The sequence below is a fragment of the Polypterus senegalus genome, chromosome 5 (assembly GCF_016835505.1).
Source record: "Polypterus senegalus isolate Bchr_013 chromosome 5, ASM1683550v1, whole genome shotgun sequence".
NCBI lineage: Eukaryota > Metazoa > Chordata > Cladistia > Polypteriformes > Polypteridae > Polypterus > Polypterus senegalus.
In genome coordinates this window covers 50,532,347-50,560,066 of record NC_053158.1, presented here as the reverse complement: position 1 = coordinate 50,560,066, position 27,720 = coordinate 50,532,347, and the positions used below count along the sequence as shown (strand labels likewise).

The window sequence follows — 27,720 nt, the reverse complement described above, 5'->3', positions numbered from 1 at the left end:
ATAGATAGATAGATAGATATATACACATACTAGCGGGTTCCCCACTGCTCTCTTCACTCGCCAACCCCATACCTGCGCTACTCGCCAGCCTCGTGTTGAGAAGAGGGGGGGCTGAACGCACCCCAAGGAGATGCGGTCGCTCCTTCAAACCCCCACTTAAATGGTGATATAATGGGAAACAAATCCAGTTTTTTTACTTCCTCTTTGCTCAATCAGCTGCTGGATGATTATTAAGTTCATAGACAGGCTGCTGCTGGCGTTTGTCATGCCCACGGGTAATGCGGGATACAAGTTTAATGAGAGGACGCATGATATATACGAGAGTTTTGATCACATTATAACTAAGTTAAAATTGCAGGTGAGGGGCTGTGCTTATGCAAATTCCGAGAGACTGTGTTTGTGGGGGATTGACAGTTAAGGCGGGTGGGGGAGTCACGTCATCATCTCCCCTCCCATTCACCTCATTTCGCTCTGAGCTGCGCTCCGCAGCTAACGCAGTGTTACGACTTTGTGACGCTGCCACCAAATACAGAAAAATCCAAAAGTTAATACACACGCTGTGTCTAGAGTTTCTCCACACTGAATCCTCCAGGCACTACTTACAAAAGGTTACATTGACAATCGTGCTATTTTTAAAATGTTTCCTTTTCTTAGCACAAGCACAGCTGAGAAGCTTCGATGCATGTGCTCCATAACGCGTTAAAAAATCATGCATTTAATCACAAACAAAGGGGAACTTCTGTCAATGCATGATTTCCTGGTACACCGATTACACTGATCAGCGCTTCCCGATTCATTTTACCCTTGCACCCCCTTGGTTTGAGAAGAAGTATGAAAAAATATGAGGTTAACACAGAAAAACAGATCACCAATTGAAGCTTTATGAATAATCGATTCGCCATCAATAATTGTTTTGTTAAAGCCATACTCAGTGTAATCCTCCTTCCATTTTATAATTTTTCCGCCACTAGCCATGATTAAATGAACGGTAAAAAAGTAAGAATGAAGCGAGGGTGATTTATTCAGGCAGGCAGGCAGGCGACAGCTCAATAGCTCGAATTTGGATATAAGTAGGTTCCATTTAGTCGACAGAAATATCTTTGGTAGGAATGGAAGTTGAATTTAGTCTTTAAATTTCTATGGTAAAGAAAAAGTAATGCAATGATGACTACATTTAACTATATAAAGTCAAAACTTGAATATATAAAGTCAGCGCTGGAATATATAAAGTCAAAACTTGAATATATAGCCTAAAGTCATTCCCAAATATATAAAGTCAAATCTTGAATATATGAAGTCAGCGTCGGAATATAGGCTATAAAATAAGCGCTGCAATATATAAAGTCAAAACTTCAATATATAAAGTCAGCACTGGAATATCCATCCATTTCCCAACATAGACTTTTATCTGGTGTCTGGAGTCGTGGACAGGGGTTCAAGGGAGCGAGAGCGCCCCCTCTCTACCACAATATATATATAGTTAGGTCCATAAATACTGTATTTGGACAGAGACAACTTTTTTCTAATTTTGGTTCTGTACATTACCACAATAATTTTTTTAAATGAAACAACTCAGATGCAGTTGAAGTGCAGACTTTCAGCTTTAATTCAGTGGGTTGAACAAAAAGATTGCATAAAAATGTGAGGCAACTAAAGCATTTTTTTAACACAATCCCTTCATTTCAGGGGCTCAAAAGTAACTGGACAATTGACTCAAAGGCTATTTCATGGGAAGGTCTGGGCAAGTCCGTTGTTATGTCATTATCAATTAAGCAGATAAAAGGCCTGGAGTTGATTTGAGGTGTGGTGCTTGCATGTGGAAGATTTTGCTGTGAACAGACAACATGCGGTCAAAGGAGCTCTCCATGCAGGTGAAAGAAGCCATCCTTAAGCTGCGAAAACAGAAAAAACCCATCCAAGAAATTGCTACAATATTACAAGTGGCAAAATCTACAGTTTGGTACATCCTGAGAAAGAAAGCAAGCACTGGTGAACTCAGCAATGCAAAAAGACCTGGATGTCCACAGAAGACAACAGTGGAGGATGATCGCAGAATCATTTCCATGGTGAAGAGTGTGGAAGTTGACCCGGACACAGACAGGCGGACATGTTTTTTAAAACACCACACGTTTATTTACAACGATTATTTACAATAATGGTCACTAAGACCCCAGCCAATGGTCACTCAGACCTCAGTCACGTGCACAAACCCCAAAACACTCAGTCCTGGCCACAATGCCTTGTCTTCGGGCCGCCTCCACAGCTCCTCTTGCCTCGTCCTCCTTCCACCCGACTCTAGCCCCGAATGAATGGAGATGGCCCCTTTTATATGGTACCTGGATGAGCACCAGGTGTTCCCGGCATTCCTCCTCTGGCCACGCCCCAGCGTGGCGGAAATGCCGGCTGTCCTCCCGGCTGCTCTCCGGGCGCCGTCATAAATCTTCCCCCCAGTACTTCCTGGTGTGGCGGAAGTGCTGAGGTAACAGGTCCCCAAGGCATTGGGCGCCTCCTGGCGGTGACCACGGGCCCCCACAGGGTGGAGCTTCCATGCCCTGTACCCGTGGCCACCAAAGCAACCCGGAAGGCAACCCCCACGTGATCCAGGGTGGGTGCAGACCCACATCCGGTCTTTCATATCGTCCCGGCCGGGTCATGGCCCCTGGCATCCCTGACAAGAGAAACCCCTTCACAACAGCCAACCAAGTGAACAACACTCTACAGAGAGTAGGCGCATCGATATCCAAGTCTACCATAAAGAGAAGACTGCATGAAAGTAAATACAGAGGGTGCACTGCAAGGTGCAAGCCACTCATAAGCCTCAAGAATAGAAAGGCTAGATTGGACTTTGCTAAAGAACATCTAATAAAGCCAGCACAGTTCTGGAAAAACATTCTTTGGACAGATGAAACCAAGATCAACCTCTACCAGAATGATGGCAAGAAAAAAGTATGGAGAAGGCGTGGAACAGCTCATTATCCAAAGCATATCACATCATCTGTAAAATTACAGTGGAGGCAGTGTGATGGCTTGGGTGTGCATGGCTGCCAGTGGCACTGGGACACTAGTGTTTATTGATGATGTGACACAGGACAGAAGCAGCCGAATGAATTCTGAGGTGTTTAGAGACATACTGTCTGCTCAAATCCAGCTAAATGCAGTCAAATTGATTGGGCGGCGTTTCATGATACAGATGGACAATGACCCAAAACATACAGAGAAAGCAACCCAGGAGTTTATTAAAGCAAAGAAGTGGAAAATTCTTGAATGGCCAAGTCAGTCACCTGATCTTAACCCAATTGAGCATGCATTTCACTTGTTGAAGATTAAACTTCAGACAGAAAGGCCCACAAACAAACAGCAACTGAAAGTCGCTGCAGTGAAGGCCTGGCAGAGCATTAAAAAGGAGGAAACCCAGCATCTGGTGATGTCAATGAGTTCAAGACTTCAGGCTGTCATTGCCAGAAAAGGGTTTTCAACCAAGTATTAGAAATGAAATTTTTATTTCCAGTTATTTAATTTGTCCAATTACTTTTGAGCTCCTGAAATGAAAGGATGTGTTAAAAAAATACTTTAGTTGCCTCACATTTTTATGCAATCTTTTTATTCAACCCACTGAATTGAAGCTGAAAGTCTGCACTTCAACTGCATCTGAGTTGTTTCATTTAAAATTCATTGTGGTAATGTAGAGAGCCAAAATTAGAAAAAAGACAATTACAACTTTACTAAAATACAAACTTAAGTTATAGTCACTATAAAATAAAAAATATACAATCAAAATACTGTTAAGTTTGACTTTTGTTTCAAAATCATTTCAGACAGCACTGTAGTGCAGGAGGCACTTATAATTTTTCACAGCACTTGGGCTCCTTGTTTGATTTTAAATGTCTGTCTTGTGTGTGGACATTTTTCAGTGTGTTCTCCAATTTGTGTCTTCAGGAACCCCAGATATTGTCTGCCATTTAAAGCCATTTATAGATAGATTTGTATCTCTAAAATGCTGCAGTATGTGTGGCACCCTAAGGCAATCTGGTACATGATAAAGGGCATGGCAGAACAACCACATCCTCTCATTGGAGAATCACATCCCAAAGCTGTAAATCAGCAAAAGATAATTTGATCAGGATTATGTCTTCCAACCCGTAGCAGCTGGTTTCACAAGAAAACAGTAAGAAGACAGTTAGATATAAAGTGTTTTAAATATTGGTAGCACAGGAGACCCTCATGAGCAGGATGGATTTCAAACAGTCTCCAGGACCATAATAACAAAGTAAACAACAATATTCACAATGCACGGGTAACACAAGTGCACTCATGGGTAAAAAAATTGACATTTCTGCAACAAAGGCTCACCTAAACAAATAGTCCCTCACCGCCTTTTGATATAAACATTTCTTCCTGCTCACCTTCCACTGTGACACCATCCACCATTCTGCCCTTTCTCCACTTTGCCACTTAAGTTCTAGCCACAAGCCACCCACCAATTCCAAGCTCAGTGGGACAAGTAAAACAAAGGTTTTTTTAAGGTATGGTATATTACTACTTGAGGGTACTTCATAGTAAACACATCTGGGGTCCCAAACAATGTCACCAACCCATCACCATTGAGCTGTACTGGTGAGGGCTAGACTAGCTATCCTTCCCAGTACCTTTCTGAGGTGAAAATACACTGCCCCCTAGAGGCTTGAGGAACTCACACCCAAACAGTAGAATAACTGAAGTTCCTGAATGACCCCAGTCTGTTACACTAACACTCTCTAATAACTACAGATGAGATTACTATATGTGCAAGCATAACAATGATAATCATAATGTTGGCAGTTTGACTAGATATTGACTTGCTTCCTAAACCCACTCCAAATGTCATCAACTTAAGCCTAATATAGTGCGTAATTGTTACAACACAGCTGGAGAGAGTGGACAACAAAAACTGACTGGTACACAGTTTTATTCATTTGGATAAAGCAGAGAAGCAGGAGAATGCCAAATGTAAAAGCTAATAGTGGTCATAATTATAATGAAAGTTGCGCAGACTGGTCATAGTCATAAAGAAGGTTGCAAAGTTCAGAAAAACAGGAGGCATCAGACACACAGGTAAATATGAGAGGAAGATGATCTTTAAGAAAAAGTACTAGTACTGTAGTTGCAAACACCAAAGAAGAAACAATTTTATTGTAACCACTAAAAAAATAAGTAAGAGAAAATCAAATTCACCCTAAAAGGACAGGATTCAAGTTCAAAATCCCAGAAAAAATAAAAACAAAACTGAGATACCAGAACAAAACAATGAAAACAGTTGTGAAGTCAAAAACAAACAAAGAAGTTCTAGCACTATCTTAGGGTTCTTGCACTCAACAAACCCTAGAAATAAAGGTCCAAAAGTAGGAAACAAGAAGCTGTGTGCTGCCATCTTTTACAAAAGCAGTGAGATGAAAAACACCAATATAAGACCACTGTGTCACTTGATTCTTGTGCCACATGACCAGCAAAAGGCATAGTCACTATAAACAACATGGCTACAGCCATGCAAAATGCTCTCAAACTGTTGTAAACCCTCCAAAAACACAATATAGAATGACATTGATGTTATGTCACCACTATAATGAAAACAATATATAAATAATGAGAAAATACTATATAAATAAGAATAAACAAGAAACAAAATAATAATGATAATATTTAATTACATTGATATGGCGCTTTTCTAACCTACTCAAGGTGCTTTACCTAAACATTGGGGAACCACTTCAACCACCACTAATGTGTAGCACCCACCAATATGATGCAACAGCAGCCATTCTTGCACCAGTAAGCTCACCATGCATTAACTACTAGGTAGAATTGGTGACAGAGATAGTTAGACAATAAGGACCAGAGGATGATTAGGGGGCTAGAATGACCAGGCAGTGGTAGGCAGTCTAGCTAGGACATCTGGGTATACCCTACTATAATCGAAAGATGTCCAGAAAACTTTTATGATCACAGAGAGTCAGGACCTCTGTTTCATGTCTCATCCAAAAGGTGTTGATTTTTACAGCAAAGTGTCCCTATCACTGCACCGGGGTATCAGGATGCACACACAGATCTCAGCATAAGAGTTCTCTGATAACCTCACAACACCTCTTCCAGCAGCAACTTCAACCTTTTCGTAGTTGGTATTTCTAGCCAAACACTGCCCAGGCCCAAACATGCTTAGCTTCAGATGGACCACCTATTCTGAAGTGAACCTCTAGGGAAATAATAACACTGAATTATTACACTGCTCCTTTCTTAAAAACTTGTCTTAATTGTTAAGGAGCTGCAGAAGCATTATAAACTAGGACGTATGTGGGTTATGCGAGATGCCACTTGATAAAAGGGATAGGTTGCTATAAGCCAGCCTAAACTTTGTAATAGCGGGTCTTAATACAAAGAAATAATTTTACAAATTGCTAAACAAAATAGAATTTATGTATGATTATTATGAAGACAGAACAAAACGAAAGTCAATCACAGTAGCAAGTTGTGCTATGCAAGTGTTCTGTATGCACTGCGTATAGTGGGAAACTAACCCTTTAAACATTAAATTGCCCCTAAAGTACAGCAAACTTGGTTTTCCACATGCCCAGTAATAGGCAGAGTATGTACATGCATCAAGAGTGTCAAATAGATTTAAATACATCTACAACATTAACATATGAACAGTATATGTACAGTATATACAGTGTTTATAAAATACGCATTACAACATTCTGTATTGTGTTATTTTCCGTCCACAAGGCTAAAGCAGGAGATGGACACATACAAGTTCAGCACAATTAGAGTTAAAACAGAGCACTGTGCCACAAAAAATCATAGCTAGACCGTCAAAATCTACATAAGTATCAGTTCTTCGGCCATGAATAAGGCAAGAGAAGAGTATGGAGGAGGAGGTTAGGAGCATGCACTGATACAGTGCACTGCCGCACCCACTGGACAGCAAACCACCTCAGGATCCCAAATTAGTTATGTTATTATGTATCAAGGCGATTGGGACAGAGCAAGAGTAAAGGAAAAGCATTTTTCTCTTTCTCTTGTGCCACTACATGCTGCAGTAAGCAACAGTGAGCAATAGGGTGGGCGGAACATGTGCCCACTTGTTCCACCTTGGTAGAGGGAGATGGAAAAACAGTATGGCAGGAGTGTGCCTCGTTTCTTGTTGTACCACTGTTGGTGAGACAAAGAGACACTATGGGCGCCACATTCTTGCTCTTCTACAAACCATCATGGGCTAAGTGAATACTAGAGAACAAGATCATGGGAAACACATATCTCCTTTTCGATTTTACTGATTATGGATTTCATTAAAATAATCAAATTGCAGAACAGTAAGACCACCTCACTCAGATCAGATACTGCCTATTATATCTATTCTCTCATTCCTTCTTGTGCCAGAGTAAGACAAGGAAAGAATACAGGATGTCTGTAAGTGCGACTCTTAATGGTGTTCTGTTTTAAAAGCTTGTGTTTCTTTAATATAATATAGCATACCAAACAGACAGGCACACTGACAAATGTACTGCATGTGAGGTGACCCTACCTGAATTAGTGTGGCTTTGACAATAGCAAACGACACACTGGCTTCCATCCCCGTTCAGGGCTAATTACTTGATGTGCTGTGACCTTCAGGATTTTTTTAAAAAACCAGTAACAAAATTTATTTACAGGAAAATTGCTTTTTTTTTCTTTTAAGGGCATATCAAGAGAATTGTCAGACGTAGCCAAGGCCAGTACACAAATAGCTGAAACAGGAAATGAGCATTCACGGAACAACACTAAACTCGAAGTTGTTTAAATAAGCTAAATTGAAACCAGATTCAGAACTGAATTGATAAACTAAGTCACTAAGTCTCTCACGAAGTCCTCCTTTTATTTTCAGAATGTTTGGATACTCTTAAGACTGTGAGAGCTTGTATGATGTGGCCGTCATTACATCACACATAACGTGGATTGTGCATGGCGTACCTAGCAATACACAGTGCCATAGCAATCAATACAACGCAAAATGATGGGGCCCATTAAAATGAAGAATCAAAATATTGGCTATTGCCATGTTACTGTCATGCAGAATCAGTAAAAAAAAAAAAATAAATCAGACATTATTTGTGCAATCCTCACTGCTAGGACAAATTAACTCAACACCATAATGAGTTAAGAAAATTATGAACTGATACTTTTGCCTGAAAATGGACTATGGTGCACAGGCAGAGTTAGGTTTTTTGGGAGGAGCTTTTTAATTAGGTTCGCATTTTGAAGTGTTTTAGAAACAACATATGTATGCACATCATTGACTAATCACAGTGCCTGAAAAAATACTGGCAAAATAGAGCAGTGTAATTGTTTTTCTTTTATCTGTATTATAAGGCACTCTAACTACAGTGATGCTTAACCATATGAGCATTTATGCACAAAGACCACTAGTGCAATAAAAGCCAATACTGTATAGTGTACAGCATTGGAGCAGAAAAATTAAATAAGTAAAGAATACGGAAAAATGCTAAAAATTAGCTTATCTTTCAAGAGTAAAACAAAACTAAGATATTGCATGGTAATGATGTAGTCCAGCAAAAACAAAAAATAAATGATATACTGGTCAACAAATTTTTTGTCACAGAACGTGGTAGGGTATGAAAGTGCTTTTTAATACAGATTTCAGAAATGTACTTGCAATTTTTCTATTATGCATAGTTTCTGAATTATGTATTTTTTTAGGCTATATATATCCACTATATAATACAACGCTTATGTCTGTGTCTGAAGGTGTGTGTGTGTATGTCCGGTCGTGCCAAGTAATCTGAAAGTTAGTTTTCCATTGGTTGCTCAGTCAAATGCAATCAAGACAGGAAGGGCCAGACAAGACAGGTAGACACACAGAAGGATACCAAAGAAAGGCATATGAGGAATGCTGAGAGTTGACTTTCAAAGACAATAAGTGCTAAAATATGAATGATATTCTCACAGCAGGTCATGGGGGTTCTTCTGATTGTAGTGAAAAAGTGGACAGGAGGCAAGCAATGCACCTCGAAATGACAGAGTATGAGAAGTAAGCTTTATAGGAAGAAAATCGAGAGAGGAGCCGCAATCCAAAATAGACTAAGACATTTAAGAATACAGATGAAAGAGATATCAAATATTTCTAAATTTATTCTATTACCAATGGTAGTGTAGTTAGTAGAACATACACCCTATTTAAAATGTACATATTATTTAAGTTAATTTCAGGATTAAAAAGTCTTTATTGCTATCTGAAAACTTTTATCACTTTCCAGACTTTTCCCCTTGAAATCAAGACAGACTAGCATGGCAAACAGCTTCATCGGGACATCTGTGAAATGGAAAAGCGATATCAAGTAGAGTCTGATTATATATGACAAAAAAGTACATTTTTGTGTGAAAAGTCACATTTGCAATCACGATATTAAATAGCATTGGCAATACAAAATAAACATCATCAGCTATCATCAGTTGCTACCTCTTTTACATTTCATCTTCTGCGCAGATTCATTTTATTCTCTGATCCCGTCGTCACATCTAAAAATAACTGCTTTTAGTTTCTTAGGCCAGCAAATGTGCTAAACATTTCCTTCTGGTAGTAACTTGCAAGCTATTTTCCTCTCTTACTTTCTGTCTTCCTACTTTTTCTTCTTAAAACCAGATGTTTATTTAATTAAGCCAGCCTGGAGGTTTTATGGGTCACTTTCAGAGAGCTGTTCTTGGCTGCAGTACTGAAAAGACCCACGCTCTGTCTATTCAGACTTGAAGTATTTACCGCTTCCTGTCTGGGGAAATTTCTTGCAGTAGTAGAGCCGAACACATATGAGCACCTGTGTATTACGGAGGGGACCCCGAATTGTGTAAATGTCATTTTGTTCTATCTCTGCATGAAATCTCCATGCTTCATGTATAACTTAAACAAAGAACAGATTTATTCAGAGTTTGGTGCATTTGCTGTTCCTTTTTAAAAGAGTTCTTCAGAATTTCATCAGGTTACATAAGGCCATTTTTTCTAGATTTTGTCACAGATTATTCCCAATGTGGCACTGTAGGCATGTCATTTGTGCATTTACAATCACGTGAAAAAGTAAGTATACCCCATGAAATTTGTTTTCTCTTTCAACATATAAGAACAGGCAAACTGTGCCTACAGATAAAGTTGATATACTTGAATAAACACAAGGAACATTTGCCTTGTAGCCGCCGATGTATAAGGCAAAGTCAGGCACGGGTAAGACGCGTGTCAAAGAAATCTCTCAGTCCAAAAGTTCGTTTTAAAAATATTTAGTGAAAGTTAAAAGCAAAGAATCCATACAAGAATAAAAAGAAAAATAGTTACACACATAGAATAAAGGCAAAAAAAAGGAAAAAATGTATCTTCTATAAACTTAACTTTTCTTAAGAAGCTTTAGTTATTTCTATACTTAAAGGTTATTTATTTCTTCTTCTGTATGCTTTAAACATACGGTTCTACTCTTAAATCTTTTATTTTACGTGTTACTTCACACTCAAAAGGCCCGTAGGCCGTTGGCAAATAGACATGCGCCCAGGCACGGTCACATGCGCAAGCACGAACGTGAACACAAACAAGGACACGGTTAAAAAACCGTATGCCTCTGTACCTTACACAAGGCAAGGCTAGACACTAACTGGAGAACATTGTTTACGCAAAGCTGTAAAGAAAAGACAGGAAAATACCAATTTAATTCTATTCACGGGGGTTTTAGGAACCTCCCATATTTTATGTATTATCATCTAATAAATATTCATACATTTTATAGAACTAGGAAAGTGGCTCTTACAAGCCTTTTCAATCATTTATTCCAAAAATCATCAATTGATGTAATGGTCTACTGGGTGCAAAAATATACCCTTGGTCTCATAAGCTGGTAATGCCACCTTTAGCAGAAATTACTTCTTGTAGGCATTTTACATAATTGTGCACCAGCCTCTGACATGAACTTGGAGAACTTTGTGACAACTCCTCCATACAAAATTCCTTTGGTTGCAAGATATTTGTGGGTTTTCTTGCTTGTATTGCCACACATGTAAGCACACCTTTGATATGATGGAGAATTCATAGCTGACTTAATGACTGCAAGCTGCACTATCCCCGAGACATCAAAGCAACTCCAAACCATAACATTTCCACCACAATGCTTCATGGTTGGCATGAAGTTCTTCTCCTTAAATGCCATTTTCAGTTTGCACCAAACATATCTACTATTACAATGGCCAAACAAGTCTATCTTGGAGTCATCTATCCAGAGCACTTTGTTCCAGAAGGCCAGGTGTTCACCAGTATGTTCAATGGCAAAGTGTAGTCTTGCTGTAATGGTTTTTTTTGGGGTAGCAAAGGCTTTATCCTGGCACACTTTGCATGCAAGTCAAATTTGTACAATCCCTTTCTGATTGTTGATGCATGCACTTTGCAAAAGTTACTTACAGATCCCGCAATGAAATTTTGAGATTCTTGGAAACTTCTTTTAGCTGATTTGCTGGGCCGGCCAGTTTCGGACAAATCCGCAGTTGTTTGAAATCTACACTTCTATTGTTGACAATTTTTAATAAACTGGAATGATTCACATAATTTTAAATTTCTTGTTAGACTTACTGGTATCCACAGGCTTCTTTCTGAGGGCCTTAAAGAGCTCTTTTTATCTTGGCATAGCTACACCACACAATTCAACAGCAAATAGAACACCAGACCCCAGATATCTGCAGTTTAAATAAGACAGGATCCACCTGCATACTCCCTAATCTGGCACCTAATCCGGAACACCATACTCTAATTTTATGGATGTGAAGTGGTCATAAATGTAAGAGATAGACTTACTTTTTTGTTAACCTGCATTATTATGAGAAAGAATAAACCCTGTCAACTTCATACGTCACTTGTATATCACCTTTATCTATAAGCACTGTTTGCATGAAGAATATCCATTTGTTTGCCTGTTCAAATGTGCTGAAAACATCAACAGCTTCCATGGTGTGTACTTACTTTTTCACATGAGTGTATACCTGAAATGCACTTTTCAGATTTTACTCAACAGGACCAGTTTGAGATTATAGTTGCAACAGTCTGTAAATGGATTTAAAAAGTCAGAAAGGAGACGGTGCTCTCTATTTGTGAAACATTAAGGCAAGCAAAATGTGTTTTGCAAAATATGCAAGATTAAAACAATGTAACTGGCTGACATTACATTAATGTAGACCACAAAAGCTAATAGCATTTTATGCAACCAAGACATTCAAAATGTTTTTATTTTAAGCTATCTTTCTTAATTCTTTGAGGGCTGAATATTTTTTCCAAAAAACATTGTTTTCTGAAACGCAATGGCTTCCCACAGAAATCAACATAAAACGTCTGTTTCTGCATGCTGTGGCTGCCAGTTTGCCAAGAATGTGTGGCAGACAGGCTACATGAACCTGTTCAGCACCAAAATTAGCTGGGGACCAATCAGCTGAAGCTTCAAAACCTCATATTCGTTTTCGATCGCCTGTATCAAAATTAGTCTGACAAGTCTTAGTAAAATTCAGAAAGAATAAGCAAAATGTCGTCCACTGAGTATTTTGCTTTACGCATTCGCTCTGACCTCTCACCACATGCCAGTGCCATTTTTGCCATTGTCTATGCCTTGCTACCCACGGGAGTGCAAGAAATCTCGGTCAAAATCTAACTTTCCTTCTACCAATGAGAGTCTAACTAAAATGTAACGGTTGGTTTTGTCACAGTTTACAGTTTATTACCGATTATTGTCAGCTCCTCCTTTTGACAAAAGTCAACATCAGCCCTGAAAAAGTTAAAAAACACCTTTTTTTCATCTTAAATATATTTTATAAATATAAAAAAATAAAAATATATAGATATACTTAAATGTATATATTGTCACATGTGATTGGGAGACAACTTCAGGGTTCAGTGGATACCAGTAACTTCAATCACGAGTCAGGGGCTGGCACTGTCAGTTTCATTCCTTTCCCCCCCTTCACCTGTCCTCAGATTAAAACATCAATGGTATGAGGAACTCCGACATCACTTCCAGTTCCACCATCTGAATTTGCCCCTTTCTCCTGGGACAATATAAAGAGGTCACTGCTGGAGGAACTCGGCCAAAAGACTTGTGTCTGAAAGGATTCATTTTGTTGTTTTTCTTTGACCAAATATCTGCCAATTATACAGGGTTAACCATCCTGTGCCACAACACTTTATCATTGTTTGTATTTTTTACGGTGGCATAATCAGTAGTATTTTACAGGAATAATGGAACTAGTAGACCTCATCTCAGTTGTTACAGCCTTATCTGAACAACTGCAGACTCCCCAAGTGCAGGTTGACCAGAAAGCAGACATATTTCGTGGAAGTGGAAGCCTGACAAGTAGCACAGAAGGTTCTATGAGAAAAGAGGGCTTTCAAACCCTTGAAGGTACTTGCACCTCTTTGCCTTAAAGAGGACATATAGGCGTTCCTCTTACTTTTTGAGAGGAAGGCTATACAGGCCCCATTGGAAAAAGAATGATTGGGCACACATTATCGCACTATTCCTGACAGGGGAGACACAAATGGGTTACTGTTAACTATGATCAACTGAAAGCCAAGATTTTTGTCAGATATGATGTAATCACGCACAGTGGGACATCAACGAGTGGAGCTTTGACCCGACAAAATTCAACCTATGGAGGAAACTAACTTGATAGCTTAATCTTGGAGAAAACACTGTTGGAATGATTGTATAAACTGTTACTTACAATTATTTAATTAACTCTCACCCAACAGGTCCACTGCCAATCCTGGAAGAACATGGATATGCTTATCGAGACCCTAGAGTGACACAGGGTGGCTATGCTTTTGGAGAGGCTGGAGAAGCCTGAACACCACTGTAAGGTTTGGACAAGGCACCCAGAAAACATGGTCACAGAACTGCTGAACCCAAGCCACCAGTGCCCCATTCCATGCTTATTAACAATCTGCTGTATCATGTAGTTGAACATGAGGGAGTGGTATGGATGTTGTTGCTAATACTGAAAGCCTACGTCATCGGGGCTGCCTTCATGGCGATGTTGATGCTCTTTCTGTCTCATTTCCACAACCTCTCAGTTCTGACCATCCAAACTGGCAGGTCTGGGCTGAGGAGGGGGCCGTGTCATATATGCATGGTGCTGTCAATCTCATCTTTTTCCCCTTTGTCCTCAGAGTAGAAGATTAACAGCATGAGGAGCTTTGATAACACTTCCGCTTCTGCCATATAAACCTGCCCCTTACTTATGGGGCGATAAAAAAAAAAATAAAAAAAAAAGACACCACCACTGGAACAACTCAGTCTAATGACTTGCACCGGAGAAGACAACATCTTGCAGCACAAACTTTCATTCATTTTGTGATTTCTCTTTCAATTGTACAAGGTTCACCATTTGTGCCCCAACTCTTTATCACTGTTGAATGTTTTTCTTACAATTTTTGAAAGAAATATCCTAGTATTAGATATACTGAACATGTACTATATACTGAGTGGATTATTATAAAAACATAAAACATAAAAACAACAGAAACTGGACAGAAATGAGGGAGAGTTTAGAGGGATAGCCTTTATGCCAAAAAATATTCATATTTTATAAAAGGCTGTTTAGACTTTTGCTATTCACTGTATGTGTAAAATGTTTTAAAATATTATTTGTGTCACCTGCTAATTAGTGCCCCTATTAATGTACATTAACTTCCCATCATAACTTGCTCTCTACTGTCTTGCTTTCTTCATACAGTGCCCTGTGGTGGTCCTTATTGCAAAATATGCTATCTAAAGTAAAGATTCACTGACTGATTGATTTAACATGCAAATTAGATCATCTGAAGAATTGTTAACTGTTGCTTCAATATCCTTCAGATGTGAAATCTCAAGAAAGTCAAAGTGCAAAAAAAGCTGTTTAGATTATGGAAAACAACACAGGGGGAGGTAATAAACATGAGAAGTGCCAAAAGTACAAAATTAAAAGGAGGAAAAAAATGTAACTCTATGTAATGCCTTCCTAGACCGTCCTAAGCACATGATTAAACTTTCTTTCATGTAATAGGGTGGCTGCTCCACTTCCTGCCAAAGTATCATATGTGACTACTACCTCCTCACCTTTCACATTTTTCTCAACATTTTCTGGCCTCTTATTCTTGCTCTAGTTAATCACTTTTCGTTCTCACCTCTTAATTCCATGTCCAGTTAGACTCCAGACTCAAGGTGCCTTTAAGTACCATCCCCAGGTAACTTCCACAACAATTCCTATGAGCAGTTTCAATGTCAGGATCAAGCTCTGCAAGACTGAGTGTTGATCTATTGAAGCATTTTTACTAGTAACTAAAAGTGATCTTGCTTACCTGAGTGCCTGCTCTCACTTAAAAGGGGCTGGTAACCAGCCCAACATCCCCTAAATAGAGCAGGGGTTCATATATACTTTAGAGAGGTATTTGCTCTTCTCTAGCAGACAGATGAACTTTAACTGAAATTTTCATCTATTCCAGGACTTCCACTAGACTAACTACCCTGGGAACATTTCACCATAAGCCAGAGGCAAATTTTCTTCATCATCAGGAGCTTGTTAGGTTGTAACCCCCTCTTACTGCAGTCCCTTACTTGGGCTCCACACTAAACTGTTACCTCAAACTACAGTTCTTCCTAATTTTATTCCACATCACCAAGCAACCTGATAGTAAGTCTTTTGAAACAGAGTAAATTAAAATCTGTGTCATCCAATAAGCATACAGTGGGTACGGAAAGTATTCAGACCCCCTTCAATTTTTCACTCTGTTATATTGCAGCCATTTGCTAAAATCATTTAAATTATTTTTTTCCCTCATTAATGTACACACAGCACCCCATATTGACAGACAAAAAGTTCTATCTTGGAGTTTGCTAAAAGACACCTGAAGGACTCCGAGATGGTGAGAAATAAGATTCTCTGGTCTGATGAGACCAAGATAGAACTTTTTGGCCTTAATTCTAAGCGGTATGTGTGGAGACAACCAGGACTGCTCATCACTTGTCCAATACAGTCCCCACAGTGAAGCATGGCGGTGGCAGCATCATGCTGTGGGGGTGTTTTTCAGCTGCAAGGACAGGACGACTGGTTGCAATCGAGGGAAAGATGAATGCGGCCAAGTACAGGGATATCCTGGACAAAAACCTTCTCCAGTGTGCTAAGGACCTCAGACTGGGCCGAGGGTTTACATTCCAACAAGACAATGACCCTAAGCACACAGCTAAAATAACGAAGGAGTGGCTTCACAACAACTCTGTGACTGTTCCTGAATGGCCCTGCCATAGCCTTGACTTAAACCCAATTGAGCATCCCTGGAGAGACCTAAAAATGGCTGTCCACCAACGTTTACCATCCAACCTGACAGAACTGGAGAGGATCTGCAAGGAGGAATGGCAGAGGATCCCCAAATCCAGGTGTGAAAAACTTGTTGCATCTCTCCCAAGAAGACTCATGGCTGTATTAGCTCAAAAGGGTGCTTCTACTAAATACTGAGCAAAGGGTATGAATACTTAAGACCATGTGATATTTCAGTTTTTCTTTTTTAATAAATCTGTAACAATTTCAAAAATTATTTTTTTGTCTGTCAATATGGGGTGCTGTGTGTACATTAATGAGGGGAAAAAAAATAATTTAAATGATTTTAGCAAATGGCTGCAATATAGCAAAGAGTGAAAAATTAAAGGGGGTCTGAATACTTTCCATACCCACTGTACATGAGGTATTCTGGGAAGAAGATTGAAGCCCTTTCTTACAGTGCTGAGCTCTTTTTATGCCTAAGGCACTGCAGTCCTAAGCAGTTTATTTAATAATAATAATAATAGTAATAATAATACATTTCATTTATATAGCACCTTTCCCATGCTATTTATTTACAAATAAACAAAATTTCTGTATTCTAAAACACAAAAGTGTAGAACAAATCGAGACAGTCAATTGCCACCCAACAGCATGGATCATTTGTGCAAACTGTTCAGACACTCCCAAAATGTAAATTACGCAACAACAGCCCCATGCTGGAACAGTCAAGAAAGAAACAGTCTGTCCCAAATGCTTTAGCTGAGGATGTAGCAATTCAGCATAAAGGCCAAGCAGCCGGAAATACATTTTTCCAGAATCAGATACAATGGCAGGTTAAAGTTCTTATTCTTAAGTTACACCCAGCATCCACATATTTTTTTAAAAGCGTCATATAAGATAAGTGGTTCTTTTTAACTCAATAAACCATGAATTAATGTGTATAAACAGAGGGAGGCTAAGCTAGTAAAACTCCACCCGGGGTGGAATGTCAACTCTCTGCACTATTATTAGTAGTTGCAGCTGGAAATGACCTAAATATAACAAAATCAAAATGCAAAGGCCTAAACAAAGGCCTGCAAATATTAACAATTTAAATAATATTGGCAAATGAAAACTACACATCTGCTTTTAATAAATACATCCCATGTGTAGAAATCTATTTAATGTTAGAATGAAGCATCTGCCCTGTGCTGTGCTCTCCTATTTATTCATTCATTCATTCATTCATTCATTCATTCATGCTGACACAGCAAAAGGTTCAGAGTTACTGTGAATCAAATAGGAAGCTGCCTCTTGAATTTGGAAAATTAGATGCTTTCTTAGATATACATGTAAAAAAAAAATTATCTTAATTAATCATAGTTGCTTTTTTACTTCAGGATATGTAAAAGTTGGGAACAATAGACTGCTCCTTCTTAATCATTTATGTACACGGAACAAATCTGACCAGATGTTAGAATATAAAATCAAATACAGAACTGTATGAGGCAACAGAAGCAAACCCTACCAGTTAGAAGGTTGCCTTAAAGTCAGCAGCATTACTGGTGTCTTTTCTTCAGCAGCATATTCCTGTGCAATGCTGGACAGATTTTGCACCTCATGTTACTGAAGTCACACCACACCCTTATATTAGCATTTCATATTCCACAGAAGTGACAAAGACACCTATCTCTTTCTACTCTAATCACCATCTAATAAGACATCACTTCATTTTATCTGCAGTTGAGGGTCATTGTGACAACATGCTGAACTGGACAAACTATTTCACCCTTTTCCTATTAACTTCTTCCAGATTATCCCAGGTAATTCCAAGATTCTCCCAAGCAAGTCATTAGTTATAATCCCTCCAAAATGTCCTATGTTTTACTTTGGGTCTTCTGCCAGTAGACCATACCTTGTACCCTTTTACCATGGGAGGTTCCCATAAAGTTATCCTAGTTACAGTCAAACAGTTTTCAATTGGTTGATCTTGATAAGCAGTGATTCTACTCTGAGGTTCTCTCATATTTCCAAACTCCTCATCCTGTCACATAGAGTCAGCCCTGCAGAAAAAATCTTATTTAGGTGGCTTGTTTTCACTTTTTGTCACTACCAAGGGTTTGTGATCATTGATGAAGCTAAACATGTACAATGACAGGTAAGTCAAACGTTTTATCCTAGGACTTAGCTGCTGCTTCACCATCATGGTTTAGTACAAAAACTGCTACACTGGGAAATTTTCAATGTTATAATCACCACTCCTTTCTCTTACAAACATGACCCTGAACTATTTGAACTCCATTAATTGGGGCAGATGGTTATCTCTTGTCTACAGGAGACAAGCCACACTTTTCATCAGATTTTTCAGTTGAGAGCCAATACGATGTATTTTGAATGTTACGAGAAGACCAAGAGTAAACTGGAAGACTCATCCAACTCAAAGATTCCCAATCTGAATACTAACCAAACATTGGCTGAACCTTTGTACCATGCTCATGGAAATTTTGAACAGGACAGCACATGACAAAAGATAATAATAATGCCAGGCTTTATGGTTCTGTAGTTGATAACATTTTACCTTCAACACACAGATTTAAAAATAACTTAATTCTTTATGAATAGCACAGAATGCTATAGCCTGGGTAACTACAGTTTGTTAGAGTTTCTTATAGAACTAAGATGACTTTATGCACAAAAATAAAAGACTTAACCTCACATAAATTAATGAATACTGGGGAAAGATCAATAACAGATTGTTCAATAGAATTTCAAAGTTTAGCCACAGTGGGTGGCCCACTAAAGCAGTGTTCTAACTTTATATAAATGATCTAATCTGTTGCTGAATAACTAAAGGTAGAACTTGCACATCATTATTTTGGTCTCGACCTTGACGATCTTATTAACAGTGCCATGCAATTAGGTATTTGAAACAAGGAGTTGCAAGCGTAATTGCAGCATATGATATAATTTGGATTAGAAAGGCTAAAAGCTTTTTAATTTATGCATTTCATTGGCAGCACCCTCTGCAGCCCTGTCAAGGTAACTAGGAAATTACTTAGGAATCACATTTATTCTGAAAAGCAACAGAAAATTTCACTGATTGCAACAAGGAACTGAAATAATTGATTTTAAAAAGAAAAACATCTTAAACTTTAAAGGCAAAGCCTACTTGTTTTGGAGATATTGAATTCATGTTTGGCACTCAGCACACTTCAGTTAAATTGTTTAATAATTGAAAATCTACAGACATGTTAAACATAAAGATAAAATATCTAGATTAATTTGAAAAGTGAACCAGTCCGGGTATATATTTGCATAAACCCTTACTCAACAGCAAAACATGTCCTTGAATATCAAATACTGGGCAAATCACTCCCAAATTTCATGTATGCGACTCTTAGTTCTCATTGCAAGTCATCATTAGTTAACCCTAAACCTGTAAACCCAGGCATGGCTATGTCTTTGTTTGGCTACCTAATAAGCCACTCAGGCAGGTGGACTCTTGTGAAGTTATTACACTATTTATGGTTCCACTGTCGACTGCCTCATACCCATAAATATGCACTCTTTTAATATATACTATCCATCCATCCATCCATTTTCTAACCTGCTGAATCCGAATACAGGGTCACGGGGGTCTGCTGGAGCCAATCCCAGCCAACACAGGGCACAAGGCAGGAACCAATCCTGGGCAGGGTGCCAACCCACCGCAGATATATACTATTATCTTAATTAATAAAGATCTACAAATGGGTTTTTTTATTAAACAGGTACTTTGGCCATCCTTATTTTAGACATTATTCTCTCGGCTGCTCCTATTTAGGGGTTGCCACAGCAGATCATCAGTATCCATCTATCCCTGACTTTTGCATCATTTTCTGCCACACCAACTGCCTTTATGACCTCCCTCACCACAGCCATAAACCTCCTCTTTGGCCTTCTTCTTTTCCTCTTACCTGACGGTTCCATCCTCAGCATTCTTTTCCCGATGTACCCCTCATCTCTCCTCTGTATGTGCCCAAACCAACTTAATCCAGCCTCTCTCATTAGGCCATCAAACTGTTGTACCAGTGTTGTTCCTCTAATATACTCATTCTTATTCCTATCTAATCCTGTCTACCCTGATTTCTCCAAGTGAAAATCATTGCATCTTCAAAACCGCTACTTCCAGCTCTGCCTCCTGCCTTTTTCTTCAGTGCCACTGACTCCGAACCATACGACATAGTTGGTCTCACAACTGTTTTATAGACCTTCCCTTTCATTCTTGCACTTACTCTTCCATCACAAATAACTCTTGGTACTCTTTTCCACCCAATGTACCCTGCCTGTGCTCTCCTCTTTACCTCTCTGCCACACTCAACTGTTAAAACAAAGAGTTTAGATTCATCTACTTTCACTACCTCTTCTCCTTGTAGTAGCTCCCTTACTTGCACCATTTTCCCTCTCATCCATGCACATGACTCTGTTTTACTCCTACTGACTTTCATTCCCTTTCTCTCCAGTGCATACCTCCACCTCTCCAGGTTCACCTCAACCTTCTGTCTGCTCTCACTTCACAGCACAATGTTACCTGCGAACATCATAGTTCATGGAGGCTCCTTGCTGATCTCATCTGTCAGCCTGTCCATCTCCATTGCAAACTGAACAGTCAATAAAAACTGAATCCCTTTTTTGTAGACTTCAATGTAATGTGTGTGATGTTCAAACAACCTGCTTTCAAGAGGTTAGGGCTCCATTCTAACTGTTCTATTGACTTTTGAGCTTTGCCTTACAAATAATTACAGCTTTAAATAATATATATTAGACTGTTGTCTTTCATTTTTTAATGTTTTATTTGCGTTATTGTTTTTCTTGCTTCTTCCTTTTCAATATTAGTATTATACTAGTGACATATCTTAATGGGATCTGTTTTATCTTTCTTCAAGTGACATTTCATTACATGAAATTTGCTACATAATATACATTTATTATTGTTATTATTATTACTATTACATAAACATTTGTTTCACGGAGAACCAACATTCTTTAAAGAAAGTGACCTTAGCAACTTGACACCCTCATTATTATTGTTGGGGAAAGTGCATGCAGATATCAAAATTTATTAGACAGGCATCAAAGAAATATAAATAGTCAAGGAAACAACTGGAAATAGTTCAGTACATCTGTTTAGTTTGTGGATTGTATGTGCCTTCAATCCTTCTATATCTTATTCTGTGACTTTCTCTGCAAACCACATACTTAACTGTTTTTAATTCAGATTGCACTTTGTTTACATACACTAATAAACGTTTCCATTTTTTAAGTTTCTTGTCAAGCATCTTGTTGAGGTTTGTTGCCACTAATACTTTTCCCTTTTAAATTTTAAAGCAATGTAATAATACAAGTTTACTTTCTTTATATTGGGAATGAGGTTAGAAACACATACCAAAGCTATGAAGTACACGGCCTGGTACTTTGTACAGCCTGCACTTTCATGATCAAAGTAACAGAAAATATACCAGTGTGGGCAGCAATTTGTGATTGTGCCTCCGTGCCTTTCATTTCATCTGAGAACATAATGTACCTTCTGAGGCTGTCATTGCAGAATTTTAATTATTATTCTAGAAAGAAGATATTTTGTGTAACATAAGGCTCACCTGCCTGCTAGTCACATACACTGAGATTTGCTATCAGAACAGAGCAGATTTCAAATGAGTATAATGTTATTCATGAATTATGCTGTAAAGAATATCCTATAATCATTTTTGACAGGTTGGACACAAGGCAATTCATACCTCCTTTCTGGACACTGTGCAATACATACAATATTGAAAGCCATATGTATTTAGTATGTTGAAAGTGATGAATTTTGGCAGTCATTTTTCAAAAATGATTCATCATCCTGGATGATTACCAAAGACACAGAGCATATAACTCATGTTTTGGAAAGCTGGAGCTACATGTCACTCTATTATCAATAAATTATTGTATATTAGAAATGACAAAAAATGAGCCCATGTAATGCTTGATTGCAAAGGACCTGAAAAAGGTCATTAGAATCTACAGTACTAAAATTACCAAAAAAATTAAAATGTGCTTAAAAATAATTCATTTATGTGGGAAAAGGTAAACTAGGTAATAATTAATAAGATTTTAAATGACACACTTTTCAGAAAGATTTGAATGTTTTTAAAAGTAAAATAAACTAGTTATCACAATGTAATAAGTAGGCATTGTAATTTATAATGTATACATTTATGAAATTGAAATAGGAAATGTGTAAAGAAGAAATAAAATTCAACATGGAAAATAGGGTCTAATTTCTTTCTTCAACTAATACATGTATTTTTCCAAAATTGCCTTGTTTGATTTAAAGTCATATACAGTAGCTACAGGCCTGCATTTGTGTACCATATTGACCTTTTTCATTCACAGAAAACACTGCATTCTCATTAATGATTCTTAGGTGTAAACAACAGAAAGTTTTCTTCAAGCACGAAAAATGCATTAAATATTATGTAGCATCTTTCCCCCTAAAAATGTTTAAAGGGAAGCTGCACTTTCATGCATTCTGGCCTTTGTTTCACACCTCTGATACTAATTATCATGTAATCAATTTCTATTGATTTTTAGCAACTACAGTAAATATCCTTGAAAAATACTAGAATAACTTTGGATACGTGCTATTTTAAACCAACTGTGATTCATGACAGAATAAGAGTAAGCAAAACAGACTAGTAGTGTCATTGCGTGTATTCTGTTGGTCTTAATATTCCCCTACTGGGAAGTGTTTTCTTCAGCTCAGTCGTAAAAAATGGAAATCTTTTTTCCCTGCTGTTTTTATTGACTAGGCTAGGAGTTTTGGTACACTTGTCTAAGCATCATGTGCAACTACTATACAACCTGGGAGCCATCGACTCAACTCCACACTTACCTGCCACCAAATCCCCCAATGCAAGTTACTTCTGAAAGCCTAATAAGTACATTAGGATTAAGTGGAACACCACCAAAGACAACTCCGTTCTAAAAAAAGTCACACTCCATTAAAGGACTTCTCCCACTACCATTTAAATGAAGACTTTCAAAAATGATAAAAGAGCTGCATTGTCTTTAGTTTACATGTTTTTTAATCCTTTATCAAAATATTGATATGAAATGAATGTGACATTTTTATATTTCTAGCAAACATGTACAGTTTAAGATGTAAATGAATATATTTTTATCATAATCTTATGAGAAATATATCAATTACACAATGTTATTAAAGTACAGCAATGCACAGCATTATTGTCTCACAGTACCAGAGACCTGGGTATGATTCCTTGAATATGGTCAAGGTCTAGGTGGAGCTTCTGCTCTTTACCCATGTTCATGAGGGGCTTTTTCTAGTCAATGGTTTATTACTCATGAATTAGGTGACATCAAATAAATGATTACTTCTTTCAGCAGCTAGGTTTGCATGGATAAAATACTGATCTGAAGCAATGTCGATTTCAGGTAGTAAGGACTTAAAATGTCAGTCAACAAAAAGGTAAGGAATCACAAGGTGTTTCTTCAACTATGATGGTAATCTCTCAGTGGCACTCCTGCATCCCAGTTCTCAAAACCTGCCCCAGCAAGGTCAAAGTGTATTTTGTACATTCTCCCCATGTTTGCATGAGTTTTCTCCAGTTGCTCCTCTTCAACCACACATCCCCAAACTGATTAAGACTAAGTTAGGTCCAGTTTTGTACCCAATGCTGGAAGCATAGCCTCCAGCTTTCAATAAAGGTTAAACGGAATAAGCAGTTTTAGAAAATGAATGGGTGGACTTTACAACTAAATCAAACATATATTCAAGTAATGTCATAATCAAACTTCTTTTAAAACGTAATAATTTTAATTGTCTTCCTGCAATGCCATATTGGATTCATCACGGGCGCCTCTATTTTGTAGCGGGAGGGTCAGCTGTTGCCTAGGCAACATTTAGAGTTCCACAGGAGTGCGTAAAATATGTTGTCATCAGCACGACCCGTAAGTCACAGCTCAGGCGTTTCTCATTCATCTTTGTTTTGGATTAAAATACTTTACATGTGGTTCTCTGTGTCTTTCTTATCTCGGTATTCTTATTTTCTTTTCATTCAAAAACTGCTTGATGAAAGATTGGTTTGTCTTTTTGGTTTAGAACCCTGCTTTTATTTTTCATGTTCATTCAAATAACGTCTTTTTCACAGTCTCCTGCTGAGACAGAAGAGTATAGCAACCTAGGACACAATGCCAAAAGTTATGTCCACGTAAATTGTATATTCTTATTGTAATCATTTTTATAAATATATTGAAAATTCTTTTTAAATCACTCTTGCAGAATATAGTATCTAGACGGTATTAAAGAAACCAGAGTAAACATAAGCAAACAAAGGGTGTATGTGCAAACAACACACTTTAGAATTGAATTAGGAGGTTTGGTGATATGAAACATGCCATCACAATTTATCCAAGCATATTGTTTTAGAAAATATGTACAGCGCAATTAAACAACTGTTTACAAATATAATTAAAAAATATCCATTCAGGTTCTGATGTTTAAAGTTCTCAATTTCCCTACAATCAAAAGATGTCCACATTGGGAGTTTTCTTTCCTTTTAATGTTATGTTTAAATAAAATAAAGCAGGTGGTAGAAAAGAAAGCACACTCTTTAATACATCTCAGCAGAAAAAGTGATAGGTCAGCAGGTTCATGTTGCCTTTCTCTTGTTGCTGTTTCATTTTAACAAACAGCCATAATAACTGCTTATCAGTCAGCAAAGAACGTTCAAAACAGCACACAGCATGCCACTCTTCTCATTTAACAGAATATGGGTGCACAGGGCCAACTCAACGAAACATTAAAAAAAACAAAATCAATATAACTCTTTACTCAGAATAACACAGCTAGATGAGACACTCAGTTTGGTATAATCAGAAATGCCACCCCCTGCATAGATTAAGCTCAATGTCATCACAACCTAACAACTTCAAATAAATTGAAATACATGCTTTTCTCTCAATAGGAATCTCATACAAGCATAAATAAAGATTGATTTGAAAACATAAACATAAACAATGCACTTCTGGTATTTTAAAATGAATTCTAAAACCGCCCCTCTGCTGAACATTGTGTAACATTTCTGGAAGCACTTGCTGATAGTTTTGAATCTGAAACTAGTAGAGCTGGGTATTGGCACTGATGTCCCGACTTGATTTTGATTCACAATGTTCCAATTCGACTCAATATCGATTTTATTTTTATTTAATTAACATGCACTGATGCATTTGAAATGCTGGCTTTTTTTTTTAGAGATTACTAAACCATTCATTGAGAACATTAATAGCATGTGACAAATTTCATTAACACTTTACTTGAAGGTTGTCTACATAGTGGCTTCATAACATATGCATAAGCATGGAATGACATTTAGGTATCAATGCTTGATTAGTAAAGAACAGTTAACATCAGTATTTGTCAGATGTGGAACAAAATATCATTGCTCTTTACAAAAAAAAAACTTAACTTTTTCACAACACTGCACTCATTCAAAATTCACTTTATTATGGGGACTCCTTGTTTTAATACAATGCAGTGGGATCTACTTTATAAAATACCTAGCAAATAATCAGCTAGCAAATAATATTATTAAAAAATAATTAAATATTGCCTCTTAAATAATTAATATGCTATTTAGTAACCTATAAGCCAAATTTATTACCCTATTGGATATTTTAAACTAATGTTCAATTAGTCAAAATTAAAAGATACAGAAGTAAGATTCATGTCTTTCTATAATTCTACAAATTACACACACAGTTGCTCACATGTAACTGTTGTATGAATCAGTCTCAAAAATGTGTCCTTATACTTCCTTCTTACACAAAAAAAGAGCCATTTTAAAATGAGGATCTAGTGCGGAGGCTTGTTGACAGAGGTGCTTGATAAATGGAACATAAAAGACAAACAGGCACCGTGACTGAAAACTCCGCTAATACGATCTGTGCACTACTGCTTATAGAGCTTCCCGCAGCTTCAGGCTGTTTTGCACACAAGCTCACTTTGGTATCACAGGCTTCTTTGAAAATTCCAACAATTGCCTGTGTGCTCAGCGAGGTGAGACACATTGCAAACATTTTCTACACTAGCAGTACAGCTACTGTAGGCATATGCTAAAAAAGAAGCAGTGTTTGTTGCACTTGCCAACACACAAACTTGTGACTGATATGGTCACGCAAAGAAATGGCGTATTGTAGATTCTGGAAAAGTTTTTGGAACAATGGCCAGCATCTCAGTAGCTCTGCATACTAGTATAGCCAGTGAGGTTGCTCCCAGTGTAACAGGCATGCAGCACAGTTGTCTGCAACACATCTGCCACATACGCTGAATCATTTTTATTGCAATGACTTGGGATTGCAGCATAGCAATCAGCTGCCCTGGATGTCCAGCTGTCACAAGTTAGGGCTATTCTCTCTGCTGACATGAGACACACTTTGCTTAAGATGTTCATAAAGCCTAGATACAATGATTTCACTCATTTGCTTTCCTCTTGGTATAGAATACAAAACCTGCATTATTTGTTGAAAGCCCTCGTTGTCAACAACAGTGTAAGGTCTCATATATTTACAGATAAAATTGCAAGATTGTTATTTATTGGGCACAAGATAAATTAAGCTTGGAGTTAAACACTGTCTCCAGTGTAGATTGTTTAGGCTTTACTCGTTTGGATGTTGACTGAGTCAGCGTTTCTGGATGACTTCAGGATAAGTGATTTCTCAAATTTGTTGTGTTACCACAATACTTAACTTCTCAGTTGCACAGCTTACATATGGTTTTGCTTTTATCCAGCTGTGCTTTACCAATGCACTGTTTTGAGTCCCTACTTAGTCCAAACATTTAAGTGTTGAAGATTCTGATTTCAGTTGAGGTGAACACGCCACTTTGTGCAAAGATACGAGTAGTAAAGCTCTTTTTCTGTAGAAAGCATTAACAGGCACACATCTTCTGGACTGGATGCCAAAAAAACGAAGATAAGCAAAAATCTACATATAGTAACAGAGCAGGATAGATATCCACTAGATTGATCTTGAGAGTTTAAGAATTGACATTGAATCATTTAAATGAAAAATAACAATTGGAAAATCAATATTTTTACCCAGGCCTAGAAACTAGCATTGAAACTTATTGCGATATGATTGGGGCGTGCAATATCTGACATTCTATAAAGAAAATATGATATTAATAGCAATAAACTATGTATGTATGTCAGTATGTTTCAAAAGTGACCCTATGCTGGCAATGAATAGTCTATTACAGAAAACTACTCATTACTATCACAGCAATAATGAGTCATCTTAAACGATTTTTATTTAATGTATTTTCACAAATATGTACTATCAATAAGCATCTACTTGGACTGTTTAAAT

At 37.8% G+C, this 27,720-nt stretch overlaps 1 protein-coding gene across 2 annotated transcripts in view; it reads right to left on the bottom strand.

The window, feature by feature from the left end:
• Nucleotides 1–27,720, bottom strand: part of prex2 (phosphatidylinositol-3,4,5-trisphosphate-dependent Rac exchange factor 2) — a 512,388-nt gene that overhangs the window by 315,759 nt on the left and 168,909 nt on the right. The window lies entirely within an intron of this gene.